The following is an 18,738-nucleotide window of genomic DNA, read 5'->3' on the forward strand; positions in this document are numbered from 1 at the left end:
AATCTTTATTCTCACACTGATTCATTGATTCACACAAATACTGTGGATTTGGTATCTTCAATAGAGAAAAAAATTGTGGTGTTAGGTTTGTAATTATCATGGCACTTAAGTGTTATCCTTAGTGCTAGCTGTAGAATAAGACAACAGAAAAATATACCACTTAATCTATTCCTAATAATTAAGTTCGAAACTTTTTGATGTGGGTCCTGGATCCAGTAATTCAAGTAGCCTGCAGTTTCCCACTGCTTGAAAAAGCTCTCCCAGATCCCACAGCTATGACACAATAAAGGGTTATTATTACTATGTTTTTCCTGATGCTGATAATTAACATATTTGCCACAATACTTAAAATCTCAGTTATCTGGGTTAGTCTGTATTTACCCAGCCTACTTTTATTCTGGAAAACACAAAGATTTTTTCTTCTGGAGAGCTGCTATCAAAGTTTTAATTGCAGCAACAAAAGGAAGAAGCTCTTACTTCCAGGCAGCCAACATCTTTACCTCTGTGCTTTCAAATCATTTCATTAGAAACAAGTGCAAGTTGCTATTGTTCACTCCCTCTGGATTTAGCTTTGTTCACGGGACTCAGCATTGTCATAAAATATTTTTCTCACCATCACCTTTCAGAAGCCTCCCATTCTTCATAGCAGATTTTCAACACTGCAGTTGATCCAAATCAATTTTCCCCTGAAAATCTTCATTTCCAAAATGCAACACTTGAATGATCAAACACTTAGAAATACTCAGTGCATAGACAGTACAATAGAAACAAAGAGAACTTCAACAGCTGTTCAGAACTTTCAGGCCCAATACACTGCTGAGGAACAAATGTTATGACGACTTTACTTTTACTTACAACACATAGCTAACAGTGTTTTACAAACACATTTTGTAACGTTTGTTAACACCTGAAGCAGGTAATTAAGATACTGAAAGATATCAATCAAACTTTTCTTAAGTGAGTCTAAAATTTATATTTACATTACACATAAGAAAATAAAGACCAGAAATGAAGTAGCCTTTGACATAAACTCTTACTTATTTACCAAGCACCACGTTCAAATTGGGCCATGGGGAACATGAAATCCTTATCTGAATAGTTTGTTCAAAAGCAATTCAGTAAACAACATGTAAGGCCAGAAAATTATTACTTCAATACCTTGCAAAAAATCTTTGGGGAAAAGAAATATAATACAATTCTAGATTTGGAAGTCACGTGATTCCTGGACTATTACAGTAATCTTGATTTTTAAAGATTGCTAGTATATCAGATCAATTATATGGTTATGCTTTAGGCTGAATAAAGTGTGAAAAGGGTACTGGGTAGCAAGAGGGATTAAAGTTTATATTAAAAGCATCTAATAAATAATTATAGTATTCTGAATTTAAAATTCAGCCTTCCAATCTGAAACGGACTGTGTCAACAAACACTTTCTAGAATAATTTTCTTCTGTATAATGCTAATGTTGAGCTCCTACCAGAATGACTGACATAATTCAAAATCAATTCTATGTCTTAATTTTGAATTACTTAAGCAAGAACAGATGTGAAACACTTTCAGCCTCTTTCAAAGCTAAATCCATTTCAGTGTTTATTAAATACTGCGTATTTCACATGCAGACAGTTCCTCTTTTTACCATCTCCTGGAGTAAGGAAGTAAAGTATAGACTACTCTATACACTACATATGTTGCCTAGTATAGACTACTTTCCATTTTATCCCAAGACACTTGATCTGGAATAGTATCAACCCCTAAATCCAAAGACATCCCCTCCATGCTGGTGCTAGGAAACACCCTGCAGCCCAGCATGGATGGTGGTGCAGCCACAGCAACCACCTGCCATTGAAGAGAGAGATTCTGCCAGAGACAGCTGTCACTACCAGCCTGTAGGAAACATAATTTGCTTGAGACTGGCTCAGGCAGGAGCAAGGAATATCTTGGAAAAAAGTATCTTTCAAAATTAACACTCTCTATATTCCAGGTATTTTAGAAGATGCTTGGTCTTGCTCTGTAATTAACCAGATGGCAGATCTGATACACAGCGTACTACCCACAGTGTGATGGAATTAAGAAATTCAAAAGTTGCATATTTTAAGAAAGGAGAATCGAGCCTTGTTTTCCCATCTATTAGTGCAAACGTTGACACTTCAAAAAGAAACATGTTTAGTCACAGATTCAGAACCCTTTTAACTAAATTTCTTACCTCAAATTTCTGATGAAAATATTAGTTATCAACTAATACAGATATCTATTTTCAGTGTACTAATTTCATGTGTAGATATTTATGACTACAGACATTATTTGGGTATGGGAGGCTGCAAGGCTTACGGTCTCAAACAGAAACTAGGGTTGGGAAGAGCTGGAGGAAGATGGGAAGGGAAATAAACAGCATAAAACAACTACAGCTTTTTGTCATTTTGTGATAGATTTCAAACAAAGACCTTCTCCAATTTTCAAAAACTCTTCACACAGTATGAACAATTATGTAAATAAATGTATTGAAACACTTAACCTATTTAATAAAGTATATTTAGTAAATACCCACTGCACAAAAATTTAACCTCTGAGGTTGCTCTATTAATTTATAATTGGTTTAGGAACTAATTCTTGTCTATCTCCATGATACACATACCCTGCTGTAAGCACAGAGATTAGGACAGTGCTCTTCACAAGTCCAATTAATTTTTTTTTCTATCACTTCACATATCATTGAAATGCACACGATGCTATAAAGTATGTGGTTGATAAACAACTGTGATAAATAATACTGCCTTGCAATACCTGGAAGCTGACTTGCAGCAAACAGGATGTTCTGAAGTGACGGTGAATTGCAGCTACTGTATGAAATAAATATCTCCAAAGACATATTTTCAATCTTAAGTTCCTTTTGCATTTGCATGAGAGATACAACAGCCCTCAATTAATCAAAAATGTAGTTAGTGATCCAGTTCTTCCACGAATAGCCACAACCTCCCTTACATAACCTGTGGTCCTGTTTCCATGTATAAAGGTGGAAAACCAAAGTTAGAAAGGATCTTGCTGTTATTTTTATCACAGTAATGTAAGTAGAGAGGAACTTGATGCAAAACAAGAAATGACACCTAATTAGATATAAGCAGTGACCAGTGCTTCCTGTAAAGTTTAAACTGCAGTTAGTTTATTTTATGTATATGCCATTAAAATTCTCAATGTATCATTATGTTTGGCTTCAATACAGACCATAAAAATAGTAAAGGTCAAGAAGACAGGGACAGTTTAGCATTAAAATTGCTAAGGGAAAAATATGGGAAGAGGAAAGAATCTAATTAGTGTATTTAGAACACACTTCAGAAAGGTTACTCTTTTCAGTTAGAGATTTTCCACACAAAGCATCCTGGAGACTGAAACCAAGTATGGTGTAAGTATAAAATGCAGTTAACATATAATGCTGTTAGAAGAACTGATCTAAGGAGCCTTCTAGCTTTTAATGCAGTTTGATGTTCTCTGATGGAAACAAAATAAAAAAGAAAATCTTTATCATTGAAGTTACCACCACCTGTATAGGGATTTTTAACCTGGATAGCTGTGCTATATTCACATTATGTACTTGATGCGTTAAACTCCTTAGATCACTACAAGCTTCAACTTAAGCTTTTTGGCACGAGGTTCTGTACTTTCTATTTTGTGCCCATTTCCATTCACCTTTACAAGCCAGACTTGGGAAATCAGACCGAGACATCCACATCAACTAAAGCACTCTTAGCAAATTGAAGATCTATTCATTAAATGATAAAATATTTTTCCCTTGTACCTGAAAATACTAGCTACCAGTCCTAGATCTTTAAGGGGAGTAGGGACTGGCAAAATCTGATCATCTCTTCCTATTATCTTAAGTCTGATACTTCAAAATAATGCATTGCATTAGTTAACATATATTGTTAATCTTCTTTAATATTACTTACAATTTGATTCTAAATTAAAGGAAAATAGTTTTATAAGTTGGTTTTTTTTTTTTCCTCAGTGATCTGCATTTTTATGCATGTGAACTAGTTAACGTGTTCCCTGTATTAGACATAACATGACATTTTGTCTATGTCATGATGCAAGACCAAAAAATAAACATTACTGTCATCAGAAAATTACAAACTGCTAGAACTAGCAATATTTCACTAGCCTTTTGGGTAATGTGAACATGTGAAGTGCAAAGCAGTGTAAAGGACAGGGTTTTTCGATGTTGCCTTTTTCTATCATTATTTTTATTGCTATTCTCAGTAGTTTACTTCACAAATCAGAAAAGACACTAGCTATAATTATTATGTACTGAATGTAATAATAATAGCTCCATGACAAACGGTTTCTTACATCATAGCTTCTAAATTATCTTAGTGCCTGGCAAATAGTTATTTAGCTATAAACTCTACCAGTACTACCACTTAGAAACCTTGCATAGGTAGTTCCTAATGAGGATAAGTAAGCAATGGATTAGAAGCAAATCTGGGCAGTTTTTAATCAACTTCTGGGAAAGATTATGAATCTGACAGGATTTTATCCAAAGGAAAATAATGGAAATAAAGTTGGTAGATCCATTTGGTTTTGAAACTTCCATTTAATCAGTAGGTAAACCAAACCAAACCAAACCAAACCAAACCAAACCAAACAACTGCAGAAACTGACCTTGACATCAGTTCCATCCTCCTCCTGCAGGGTTTTGAGTCTGTCTTCATTGTGCCTCTACTGCTCTCCTGTGAGAAACCAAGCAAGAAAAAGGATTTATTCATAAAGGCATTCACATGTAACATCAGGAACAATTTCCAGAAGAAAATTTGGAAGCTATGTCCAAAATCTGCCAGAGAATCCACAGAAGAATGCTCAGGAGTAGCTAAAACCATAGCCAAGTAGCAAGATGTTTTGAGAGATGAGCATTGAAGCCAGTATCGCATATGCTGCTTTGCATCAAGAGTATGACTATTTAAAATTAAATGTTACTCTCAGACTTCCTCTTCTACTCTCTTCCTTCTTGGGAACAACACATTATTTATTTCAGCTTAAAGTACATAACAACATCCTACTTACTATTTTTTCCTTTCCTTTTATACAGAATGATCTACTTAATTCCCAAACTGGTGTTTTGGCATGAAGTGAATGAGCTTTTTTGTTAGGCGGAACCAATAGTTTTATTGTTGTAGGTATTATTAGTGTGCCGAACTGACAGTCAATTATTTGCATAGCCTTACTTCCAAGTTTGTCAACAGCCTGGAGTGAGTTTATATTTGTTGTTCCAGAAATAACCTGTGTAATTGCTAAGAATGCAAAGAAGGCATCTACTGAAGCACACTCGATGAATAATACCGTTGAATAATTGCAACAAAGGTGTGGGAAAAGTAACCTATGGCTTTTAAAAGCCTTTCCTGAGTATGACTGCTAGCTCAGAGATGTTTACTTCATTTGCATCACAGGAAGATCTCATCAGAATTTCCCGGTTTCACACACAGGCCTTTTTTCCTTTCAGTTAATATAGTTCACTCTGATCCCTGGCCTTGAGAAAACTTTACTGTTTTAAGGATGAAGTTTTAAAGAGACAAAGAAAATGAAGGGAAAAATACCTGAGACAAAAATAGTTCTGCGTTTTCTAGTTCAATTGCCCAAATAAAACTCACTGTTAATTAACAAAATCAGTCTCAATGAGCATATGTTTAAGCAGAAAATACTCCAATAACAATAGTGATATTGAATACTTGTGACAATTATAAACAGCTAATGCTTATTTTATATCAATCCCCTGAGAGCTAGTAATTAAAAATCCTTAGACTTCATGAATTCCTTGATCAAGATTAATATGATTGATTCCTTTTCATACCCCTAATCAGTTTAGCATCATCATGTTGATTCATTGACCAATGCATCCCTTTTCAACAGCATTTTCCCTAAATCAATTTTGACTTGAAATCATAAGATTGATTTTCCTGTAAATGGATTCCATTTTCCTATAAGGAACATGAAAAAGCTTACAACAGATGTTAGAAAAGCTTTTATCCACTGCTTAACAAATTGAATTTAAAGCACTAGGAAAATCAGAACTATCCTCCAAAGAAATCCAAGATTGCAAATTTTCAACTGCTAAGTTGAAATTCATTGTTGCTTTTCAGGAAGTGAAAATACAAGAATGTATTTGAATGCCACCAGTTTACTTGCTTCCAATCCCACATTCAAATTTCAGCATAAGCCGTTCTGGAATACAGCAGGAAAGCAGGGCTCACAAGACTGACATATTAGCAGAGACACACAAATGGTAACACTAATGACAAGATTGGTTAAACATCACCAATCAGAACAGGTATCTAAACAGTTTAATGTTGGATTTTATTTATATTAGTTAGTTTTAGGGCAATTCATCTTAAAAAAAAAAAAAAAAAAAAAAAAAAAAAAGGATTAATAAAAAAAAAACAAACCAATCAACAACATAACAGAAAAGAAAAGCGTATCAGAGTAAACTTGGCAATGCCTTTCTCAGACTCCAACTCTCAAGTGAGGTAACATCATATGCATTCTTTCATTTTCATAGTTTGCATTCTATAACATGCTATTTAATTCAGCAAGCAGACAAACTGACTTATTTTGTTTCCAAGCAGTGGCAAGCAGAAGCAGATAAATTTGATGGTGTTCCACATAAAACTAGATAAGCTTGATTTACTTCTACTTACCACCACTCTTCTATCTCTATACTTTATCCAGGTGTATGTCAGCTTTGTCAGTCCACACTGAAACTGCAGAATTTCAGACTTTTTCTACTGCTGTGGCAGAGTTTGTTAGGCACGTTTGTCAGGTAAGTTTGTCTGCAGTTGTTGGGAAAACTAGTATTACCAGTATGCAGGCATTATGCACAATTTTAGCTTTATACATTCATAAATCTGAAAATAAGTGAATCTATCAGAGCAATCATGTATTAGAACCATTTTATAATAAATGAAATTTCCATCTATTTGGTAAACTGTTTTGAAACAGCTGAATGAGCTGGATGTCCAAAATTTCAGTAACCTGTTTGCACTTTTTACTAAATTCAGTTTTATGTCTCTCAGGTTTCTCATAAGCAGTTCATCTTCTGGCTCATCAATGGCTGCCTGATAGAATTTTTTATTTTTTTTTTTTAATCAGTACACAAGCTGTTAAGCACAAAAATATCACTGCAAGACATAGCTTCACAAATCTAAAAATATTCAACTAGCGAATAATTCATTTGGTTTCTTTTAAATGTACTTAAAATAAATTAGAAAAAAAAAAAAGGTTAAACCATTTTCCATTAAGTTTAATGTATATTTAATTAGAAAATAATTGTTTATTTGCACAAATGTCAGCTCCAAGAAGAAGTTAAGTTATTTGCAGATAAATAAAGAGACAATGTCATGAAAAAATTCTGGAGTGTGCAAAGAAAACAAACTCCACCAAGCATATGGGTCTTGACATGGTTGCAGGAAAAAAAAACACATGGCTATACTAGCAAAAGATACTGACTAGATTCTGACATGTTTTGATCATGAAGAGAAAAACGAAGTGGTCATTCACTTAGAAAACAAGCTGTGTATTTGGCTTCATCCATTCATACAGGCATCCTTCTCTATGGTAATTAATATTAATTGATATTATTGAAATTCAAGCATGAGTCACACGAAGCATATTAGAAATACAGCACTCTGAGCTTCTGCCATCTCTGTGCAGATCACAGCAGGCCAGATATCAGCTGGCAGAGAGCATCTAACTCCACAGAAAGGTACATTTCTGGACTGAAACCGGAGGTCAGCTCATGGCTGGATCTGAAAGGAAGCCATGCTGGGGGTTCCTGAACAGTTCCAACTCTACAGCCTGCTATCTGGAGAGCCACACTGGTTGGAGACACCAATAGACGTGAAATATATTCACAAAATTCACAAAACTTCAAATAGACTTATAGCATGTGCTGTTATTTACATAGCTATCCTTTTCTGAATAAACAACCCTCTTCAAAACTGTGTTTGTGCAAATCTTACTTCCTCCAGGGACTCTATTTTCCGAGGTGTTATTGCAGAGGCTAACACAAATGAAACATCAATACTAAATAAAAAAATACTTTAACTAATATTTCAATTTGGTTTTCTTTGATGTGTGCTCGAATCCATTTGTGTTTCAGACAGAATTAATTCCTTGATATTTCTGTAATTTCTTATTGCCTTAATTCCAAACAGTTTACATAAATGAAAGAACATGAATTCCACAGTAGTCTCTGCCAGAGACATTTCCGTTTTCATTTAACTGGGAAAAGACTAGGAAAGATGACAGAAGTCTAAACAAGTCCATTAAAGAGGAAAAATCATAATGCATATCTCCCAAATCCCAGGCAAAACGTCACAATTTTAAATGTTTCTTGAATTGATTTTGCCTTGTTTTGAAGAACAAGTACTTGTTTTGGTAGAAAATCCATAATTAAATGGATAGAATTGAAAGCAGCTGGTTTTGGACCACTTTTCCAGCATTCATTGCTTGGTATAGCTGTACATACCTCCCCCATTCACCCTCTCTCCCCATCACCTCCCCAAATAAAGTGTTTGTACAAATATTTGTCTGATTACATCATACTTCAATCCAGTAATTACTCAAATTTAAACTGTTCTATTTAAATACTTTAACGTCATAATAATGAATTAAACGATCATATAAAAATAATAAGAACAATAAATCATACCAAACTTGATGTTATTAATACTTCATTACAGTGAATGAACTATACCCATAATTTTTCTGCTGTTAGGAACCAGATTGATCTTGGGAAGACGTAGATATAGAGCTTTTGTTTTTTTCTTCCTCTTTTCAGCAATAAATGATTAAGGCTAAAGTTTGAATGGTAACTGCAGTTGTAAACCAGAGACAAAGAATAGTGGATCTGAATTAAGTGTGTATTTCACCATCAGCCACAATTTTTGAGAGTACACTAAGCCATACAAGAGGGACCACACAGCACTGGCAAAGCAAAGGAGCTACAGAACTGCATCCAGGGCACCACACCAGAAAAACATTTACACACACTTTCTTCATGCATCCTGTAAGACAAGATGAACAAAGACATTGCACGTTTGAGCCTTTGATGTGAAGCTAAGTTTGCTCTGATTATGGAAATCCCCGTTAAAGGGAGACTCAAGACTCTAGAGTAGGGACCATTCACCACACTAACAGAACTTGACAGAAAACTGTGGGGTCTGTAAGGTTGTCTCTGATGGCTTTTTTTTTTTTCCTTTTTTTTTTTTTTTTTAACCCACAGGTATCCTTCACTGAGAGTAACCACTGAGAAGGAACTGCAATTTGAGTTCACTTGTGTGAGGCATGATCTAGCCCAAGGTAATTCTCTACTTACATGCTACTGTAGATTAAATAGAAAATAATTTTCTTGTAATCTTCTCTTTCATAATACACACACAAAAAAAAATCAAGCACTTGTACACAATTATGGGGTAATTCATGCATATCCAAATTAAACAGGTGTTTTTCATATAAGAGAAACCTTGACATGATGTGCATAATGCAACACCGTGCTTGAAAAAAAATTCAATCAGATTTGTTAGACCTGATCTCTCATTTAGGGAACCCAGCCTCTTCCTTAATTAAATCACAGTTCTCCTGTGAATTTCCTTGTCTCTGTCTGATTACTGGTTCTACTGCATTTTACTACATTCCATTCAAATGTCAGTATAAAAGTTCTATGATTTTCCCCAATACTACAAAATTTAGTTTCCATCATCTTTCATTCACTTTCTCCTTGGATTTCACTTTGTCCAGAACAGTAATTGTGACAGCTGGAAAACTTTGAAGAGCACTGTGTGGTTCCAGCTGAAGGAAGAAGAGATCATAATGGGCCAATTAAGCCATATCACACCCTCCCTTAAGACACTGAAGCACTTCTCCTATCCCTCTGGATACTAAGGTAGTTATCACTCTTAACCCCAGCACTTTCCCAGCCAATTCCTTAACTGCTTGTTTTGCCATGAGCTAGATGCTCTCTGAATGTTATCTTCTCTCACAGGAAGTTTGTTTTTCACCAGCATCGGTTATCCCCTTAGAGAGCAGCTGGAGAAATAGTTCATCAACATTTCTTCATTATTCACCTCTTACCTATAACAAGCAAAGACCAAATTCAAATTTTCAGCTGCCATCATAATTAACTATGCAGATGTTCTCTTACTGCCAGTGAGATCCTCACACTTTTTCTGGTTTCACTTTTTCTTTAGGCTGCTTCATTGCAAAACATACAGGCTTCCTACAATAAGACTTTATGCAGATGTTCTTTAACTGAATGTTTTGTCCATCAACTTGTTTGCTGTACTTTTCTACAGTTGTTACCAGCTTTTATTGTTGTTGTTAAATAGGTTTTATGAAAATGTCTCCTGAATTTGTCTCAGCTACAAACTGAAAAATAAGGGTACAAACAGCCTTTCACCCACAATTTTCTAAATTAATCGAATTACTGTTTCTTTCAATTAAAATGCTTGGAAACATTTAATAAATTTATTTCAATTTTCCAAGAAAAATCCCTATTTTATGTTAAAAAAAATATATAACAATGCAACCCCAGCGAAGCTTCCACATGCGGTATATGCTACTGTTACACAGCATAAAGTGCCTGCAGCCTGAACAAGCTGGCATGTCAGGTAGTTAAATCTTTGTTTTTAAAAGCACATATCCTTCAAGAAAAAAGCGTACTCTAATCTGTTCTTCCCCCTTTGCAACTGAAACTGAACATTCTGATGAGATGCACTACTAGAACTATGCAATGATGACACACCAATGCACTTTTAACATGGGTCTTTGTTGTGAATTGTGTAAATAGCTCCTGTAGCCTCTTCTGATACATAACCAGTGTTGTCCAATAACCAAAGCCAGTTAAACATACACCTTCTGAATCCTTATGAAACTCATTTTTTCCTTTAGATACTGTGAACATTTTGGAGTTTTCAGTTGTTTTTCAACAAGCTCACACTAGCCTTGTGTCCATTATTATTATTTCTTGAACTAGATGTAAAATTTTAAGGTTTTGTTAGTTAATAAGGTTTATAGCAAATCAGTGATACTTCTCTGCTAACTGAATTTAGATGTCAAGTCAGAGATCACCAAGGTTTTATGAGTCTGCCTCGTTTTTTTCCATCTGATTCTGTACTGCTGTTTATCATTAGATTACCATAAATGTAAAATTGTGGCTCTTGACCCAGGTTTATAAGAACATCACGGAGCTCAACTTTTTCCAATTAACATTGCAATTAAATTCCTAAAAGTACTTTAGAAAGGCCATTCAGAAATCTTTTGACAGAAATTTATTGTATGTTTCACTTGTAAAGCCAAGTGGGATTGTATCCACTTTTAATGTTATGTAATGATCTTGGCTAGCAGTCACAACGATTCTCTCTCAGAAGATTCAAGCAGAAATTGTCACCTGTACATTCCACTATAGCTGTCTCTCTTTCCAATTGGAAAATACATCTCAGTAGACACTAAATAGCACCTATAAAATCATACACACATGCACTTCAACCCCACAGTAATCTCCATTGCTGTACTCTCTTCACACAGATTATTTGCAGCCTTAATTGAAATTAATGAAGAATACCAAATGAAATACATGAAAACATTGTAGGATGTTCTGTAACTTCTCTCTCATGTTGGGGACGTAAATTCAATTTGCACACTACAACACTGATTACGTCTCCTTAGCTCAAGAGATGGCGGTGCACATCAAACTGCATCACGGAATTATATGGAGCTACACCTTTTAGCTGACACACCACAGGACATGAGCCCAAGTTCCACCTGAAGAAAGTCTTCCTGTTAACTGGAGGCCATGACTGAGATGGTTCTACACACAAACAGCCTCTGCTGTGGCCCAAATCTAAAGTTGCAAGGATCACCTCGTGACTCAGGTGGGGAGCAACAGCAGCCACACCTGAGAGAGGGGTGCTGAGATTGAGTCACTGGGAAAAAGTTAGAGGAAAAAGTGAGAAGCAGTACAGCATCAGGGAGGATGATGCTCTTAGACCTTGCAGGAAATCCTTGATGCACGGAAGGAAGAACAGTTGGAAGCTATGCTTAAACAACTAGTGACAACAACCTGCAATACAGGGGAGGCTATAATCTTGTGTCTTCCAGCAGCAGGAGAAATTCTGACCCTTTGCCCTTGTATTTGAAATTATAGGAACGGTATCTTAACAGCCAGGAAGGGGGTACAGATTTGATTAAGAGATATGTCAGAGATACTTCGGTCTGTACCGAGCACTATTTTCTCAGCCACCACTTAATCCTCCAGCTTCAGCACTCACTAATTTCAAAGCTGCTCTCTTTACTGAGCTGTCAGCCCCCTCTCCTTTTTTTTTTTTTTTCTCCCTGTTAAGAACAAAGTTCCAAAACCCTGCAGAATTTCATGCAGCCTAATAGCATAATCTACTGTTCTTCCAAAATAGAACATGCTGCTTGTAACCCAGCACCTTCTAGATCCATGTGTGTTCCTGCTGCACCTCCTCTCAGTGCAGAGATTGCAGCTGCTGCCTACAAATTTTGGTGCATTTGTTGCCCACTTGATACTCTCCACTTATGTCCCTAATATCAGATCAGCAGCTAATAACAGCAGCTGATAGCATCTCATCTATCAGTTAAGCACTCTTTTAAGAACAACTTCTAATTTATGTCAAAGGATTTTAGCAGCTCACCATAATTTACTTTAAAGCCAGCACTTAATTGGAGTTGTACACTTACTGGAGTGTAACAAATAACATTAGGCCTTACATGTAAGTATATGCCTGACATAGCCGAAACATTTCTTCCTTTCAGAGTTTACTCTTTGCTGGTGTGAGCTGGTATAAATGAAGATAGCAGTGCTATGCCAATTTGAAGAATCCATCCAGTACTTTAATGTGTAAGTTAAGATAATACAGTAATCTACCTAACACAATAGATACCACTGCATGACAGTACAGACTGCATATATTTTACATTATTCCACTGTAAGCTAGGACTGTTTTCAAGCCAGGCTCTTAAATTTTAAGTGGCTTATCTCCATTTACCTCATCTCCATTTACCTCATCGTATTACGTACAAAGATTCAAGAAAGGATCAATTCTCATGCATTAAAGGAAAGTTCGAATGGATGTAAATATTACATGATATAGGAATTATTCATCTTGAAAGCAGGATGTATTTGAGGTGAAATGTCATTCAAAAAAAATCTTTCTAATTGCCTTAGAGAATTAATAGAGTACCCTGTGGATCTCCCCAGCAGAAACATTCCACTGCTTCCTAAGATCAGCTATTCCACTTTATTATACAGCTATTCCATTATTATACATGACACGATGAAGGATACTTAAATCAGATCAGTACTAAAATTAGAACAAGAAGATTAACTGTACTTAATCTTGACTAGTTAACTTTGCTGCATGGCCAAGAAAAAGCATCTCCATGATGCGCAAAGTGAATGTGCTTACGAAATCACACCATTATGTCCCTTACTCTTTGTACTATACCATGATGGCACTTTTCCATCACTACTATCCTACTTACATCTTTGTAGTGATGTAAAAGTTATTAAGACTTCATTCTCAGCCACTAACGTGATACTGTAAAGTAATATCTCACGCATGATGTTCCTCTCTAAGCTCTCACAGCCTCACTTCTGCCAGCTCTACCACTAACTTCCAGCTACCACAACATGTAATGCACCCTGAGTCTGTTGTAGGAGCTGGCAGAAAGCAGAGGCAAAATTCTTCCTTCTCTATTTAGTAATAACCAACTGATTGTCAAAGAGATAAATTATTAACATAAATTAATGACTTCTTTTTCACCATTTCTTCCTTTCAGTTGAAGTAGACTTTTATTTTAAACTACTTATCAAACTATAATGACAACAACAGCTATAGCCAAAGTCCATAAGGGTTTCGTACCACACAGTTAATTCTACTTTCCTTACAAACTAAGAATCACAGGCAAACATAATTTGAATGAAGAGGTGAGAAAGCAAATTATCTTTGATTAATCTTGTTTATTTTTAGAAATCTATGACTGATGTATTATTTTTTGAATGTCAAATCTTTTTAAATTAAGGTAAAAATATACACATATACAAACAGCATTCATTATCTGCAGATAATCAACACAGGAAGAAATCCTGAATGTCAAGCTCAGCTGTGAAATGAAGAGCAAAAGTTCTACAGTGTAAACTAACCAAATTCTATATGACAAAACATGCCTGACACCTGATAACACACTGATGGGTGAAATTCTGAGCAGACAAAAAACACCAATGAAGTTTGTGAGTTTGCGTGCTGTACCTTATAATACAAAGACCATGATTGAGCTACTTTCTTTAGGAAAGTGCTTAAAAATACACCAACTCTTATGGCTTGTTCTGGCTTTTCTTGAAATTTAACTTAACACAAGTTCCAGTGTTAATATCCTGGGAACATTATGCCCCACATGCTGAATTCAACTCTATTTCTAATAGTAATCCCCTAGTGAAAATGATTGGTAAAGATCTCACAGACACCAAAATCCACTGGAATATTAGTATGAAAGAGATATCAGGAAGTTACCTTAACATCTAAAACAAAAGGCTCATATAGAACCATAGCTTAAGCTCTGAGCTTCATATTTTACGTAATCAAAACCTCACAGAAAAGTTATGCTTATGTAGTGTTTAAAAAAAAAGTGCTCCACTAACCATTAAAATAAAGGCTCAAGTGGATATCTTATAGATTCAATAACCAAGTAATACAGCTTTCTCTTTACTTATCAAAACAAATAAGTTACGGGCATGTTTACATGTATATCACAGTTGTGACTGTCAATCTCCCCTAAGTTAAAGCTAAATCAATGTTTATTTGTTTATCCCGTGCTGTTGTTATAACTATCTGCATTAAATAATCTTTGAACAAATGCACTTACATTACCATCTTTTGCATGTGAACAATGCAGGGAAATAAAGGAAGAAAATATACTAATCCTTTCATATTATCACATGCAAACAACAATAACCACAGGCAGAATAAAATCCAAATGCATAATGCATGCTCACATCACAGTAGAACATGAATTAATTTACACTGCTAGATTTTGTTCACTACATTACTCTACTTCATTATGCACTAACAAATGAAATTTTAAAAGCCATATAACAGAACAATCATTTACCCTGGAAAAAAAAGCAAATAAAATTGGGATTTTTTGTTTTAAGACTGTTCTTTTTCAGGCTACACTAAATACTGTAGGGAACTGACATTTTTAAATAAGTCCTCTTCACAGATGGAGAAAAATAATGCTTGAATGAATGGGGGAGGGAGGAAGAAGGGGAAAAAAAAGAAAAAAAAAGGAGAAGAATGTTAGCAGATCACTCCAAAGCCTTTAAGTAAGTACGAAGCCTCACAGATAACAAGATAAGTAAAGCTTAACTATGTTCCTATGTAACCCTTGAACTTCCTCCTCCATACAAAAGCTACATCTAGTTTCAAAATCACTGATTTAGAGAGAAAGGAACAACACAAAGGCACAAAATGATATTCAATATTGGGAACTGACATAATATTCAGAAAGAACTAGTGACACAATTTGGCTCGCAGAAGTTTTAAGGTGATACTGCATCAGTGTAACAGAAAATTTTCATGCCAGGAAAACACCAAAGAAATGTATTGCCTATTTCTGTGGGAAAACCAACTGTGTATTTTTCCACTGTGAATTTTGACAATAACATAACACAACACTGATAAGTATGAGATTAAATGGAAGGGATGAACTTTTACACTCCTCTGCATAATTCTTTATTTTTCTTTAAGTGTAGCTTTGAGAGTAACTGCTAGTGGATAGATATTCTTTGTGACTCAGAAACAGACAATTGACACATTGTAACAAAATACTTCAAACAAAAATTATCATGTCCATTTTAACTAGGTCTTTGAAAGGAATTTAGGCAAATATCTTGTACCTGAGATGGAAACATATGCAGTCTTGGGCATCCAAGATCAGATTTCCAAGAAGCTTATATTTTGTCAAAACTCCATAGAATGCCTTCTACATTCTACTTGTTCTTCCAGTGCCTACACAAAACAATGAAGTCTCAGAATTTTGCACCTTATATAATGTTTTAAATTATGTTATGCAAAGATTTCTGCATTTAAGAACATACACATTAAAACAACGAACTGACTTTGCTCCTCTTCGGATGCTTTCATAATACAGAAAACAGGAGCACAATGAAATGTGCTCACAGAGCGGTTTAAGTTCATTGGCCGTGTTTCCTCAAATATTCTCATACATGAGCAACTTTTCCCATTGTTTCCATAAAAATGCCATTTCACTGAGTTGCCACATTTTAACCAGTGACAAATAAAGCGTCCAAACTCATGTCTAACAAACTGGCATTCATTAATTCTTGGAAAGCAGTTATTTCGATAAAAACCATCATAGAATCATGTCACAGAACCACAGAAAAGCCCAAGTTGAAAAGGACCACAATAATCATCTAGTTTCAACCCCCTGCTATATGCAGGATTGCCAACCATCAGACCAGGCTGCCCAGAGCCACATCCAGCCTGGCCCCCAGTCCTCCAGCAAAACTTCCATTTATTTTTTTCCAAAAGCTATTCATAACTAACACACTATACTACAAAGGGATCATTTCACTCATTAGCTTTCCCAAGGAAAAGCCCAGGCTTTGCTTTAACACAAGTCACATTAATATCTCACCACAACTGCACCATGATTTACATATCTAGAGAAGAAGATACATATTCTATTCTTTCATATTTAAGTAAATTAAAGAAAAAATCCAAATCTCCAATAGCAAGATTTAACATCAAACTAGTAATAATTTTACATACCCTCCAAGTGCTCTTGAATTCATCCAGTCATTTTAAGAGTGATACCTAGTTATCTCCACTGTGAAATTTCTGCCACAACGCAGCACCCGCTCACGAAGAATACTTAAGGCTTCCATGGATATTCTGTGAAAGGCCTGTCCTTTTCACACAGCTGCAAATACCTAAGGAAAGGATGGAGGGAGGGAAAGGAAGAAAGAAAGAAAGAAAGAAAAAAAAAAAAAAAAAAGCACTGACAGGTGAAATTACCAGCAAATAAGTATTGAAAGTTCAGCTGTGTGGTTGTGGCCTTTTCCCTTTTCTAAACTTATAGCCATTTTGACCATATTTGCTGTGAAATCTTGAAATGATTAGGCATTCTGGAGATTCTGAGTGAGTCTTCAAACAAGATATAATTTCAAATACAGTGACAGTTGACAGCAACACAAAACAGATGCACTTCTCCACACACCTCTATAAAATTTAGGATTGACTTCACAACAGGCTGGTTTCTTCTTGGGATCATGCTGGATCAAGTCTCAGCTATCATTTCGGAACACAAAATGCAAGGGCTGGCAATTATCCCAGCTGGTAATTATCCTGCTTTCCAGATCAGCAAATCCTCTAGGATCAAATTTGTTTACTATTAAATGTCTATTAAGTTAAATCAAATGAATTAATTGGGTCTCATTTTAAATTTTATTTATGTTTCTTAAGGAATCTTTTCTTTCTGTAATCTGCCACGTTATCTATGAACAGGGAGAACTAGAAACATTCCATTATTGCCCGTCTTCGATATATAAAGATAAATGTTTGCATTCCGTAGTTCTAAACCTAGGACTCATTTACCTTTTTGCTCAGTCCTAAAATATTATGCCTTCGTTCCCTCAGATGATTTTTTTTCCCCTCTCATTATCTTCACCATAAAAGCGTGGCCTACATTTCTCTCTCAGATGTATGCATTTACATTTCTGTGTATTAAAGTACAGTTAATTCTTTAATTAAGCATCTTTTCCCAGATGGCAGAAGTCATATCGAGGGGATAGTTACAGCCCAAGATCAGCTCTACTTCAGCAGAAGAAAAATTCTCATGTGAAAAAATTCCCTCATGAATATAATCAGAGCACAAAGAGCTGTTCCAAATTCCATTGATTTCACTGTTAATTCATCTCAGGCGACCTAAAAGAAAGAATGCAATTTCAATTGTCTAGGTACCACAAAGGAAAAAAAAGTACTGTTAACGACAGCGTGGGAGTACAGTGATTGTTTCCACAACATTCAAATCAAAATGCACTAAAATCATGTCTCAAACTGGGAAAAAGCAAAACTAATGCAGAAAAAAAATGAGGTTTTATTTTATGTATTCAGATTTCATCAAAACAACTTGGAGAAATTCTAGAAAGGGCTACTCTACCTTGGCTTTGGCTCCCGAACTCCTTTCAAAAACCTAAAATGAAGGTTTTCAAAGTGGAAAAGGGCTTTTGAGTTCATTAATATTACATGATAAAGCTCTGGTCAGCACGAACAACAGGTGATGTATACTTCCTTGTACATGTTGGCACATTATAAATCCTCTAGATTATGGGCAGATAAATTGATATATTGGAGAGCGTTATAATCTGTGTATTGATTTTTTCTACAACACTTTGGTACCCATTTTCAGTTTGTTTTTAACAAGCTACAGTTATATGAGAGCAAAAATAGTGGAACATCACACTTAAACAGGTCTGTTGTTTCCAAAATTGATTTGCTGTCTCAGTGTTTTGGTATAACTCAGCCTCATTCCTTTAACTCTTGGTAGGCATAAGAACATTAAGAAAAAAAAAAAAAAAGAAAAAAAAGAAAGAAAAGAAGAAAAGAAGAAAAGAAGAAAAGAAGAAAAGAAGAAAAGAAGAAAAGAAGAAAAGAA

This window comes from Centrocercus urophasianus, unplaced genomic scaffold, assembly GCF_019232065.1.
Source record: "Centrocercus urophasianus isolate 14NV4802_14NV808 unplaced genomic scaffold, USGS_Curo_1.0 seq_17, whole genome shotgun sequence".
NCBI classification, from domain to species: domain Eukaryota; kingdom Metazoa; phylum Chordata; class Aves; order Galliformes; family Phasianidae; genus Centrocercus; species Centrocercus urophasianus.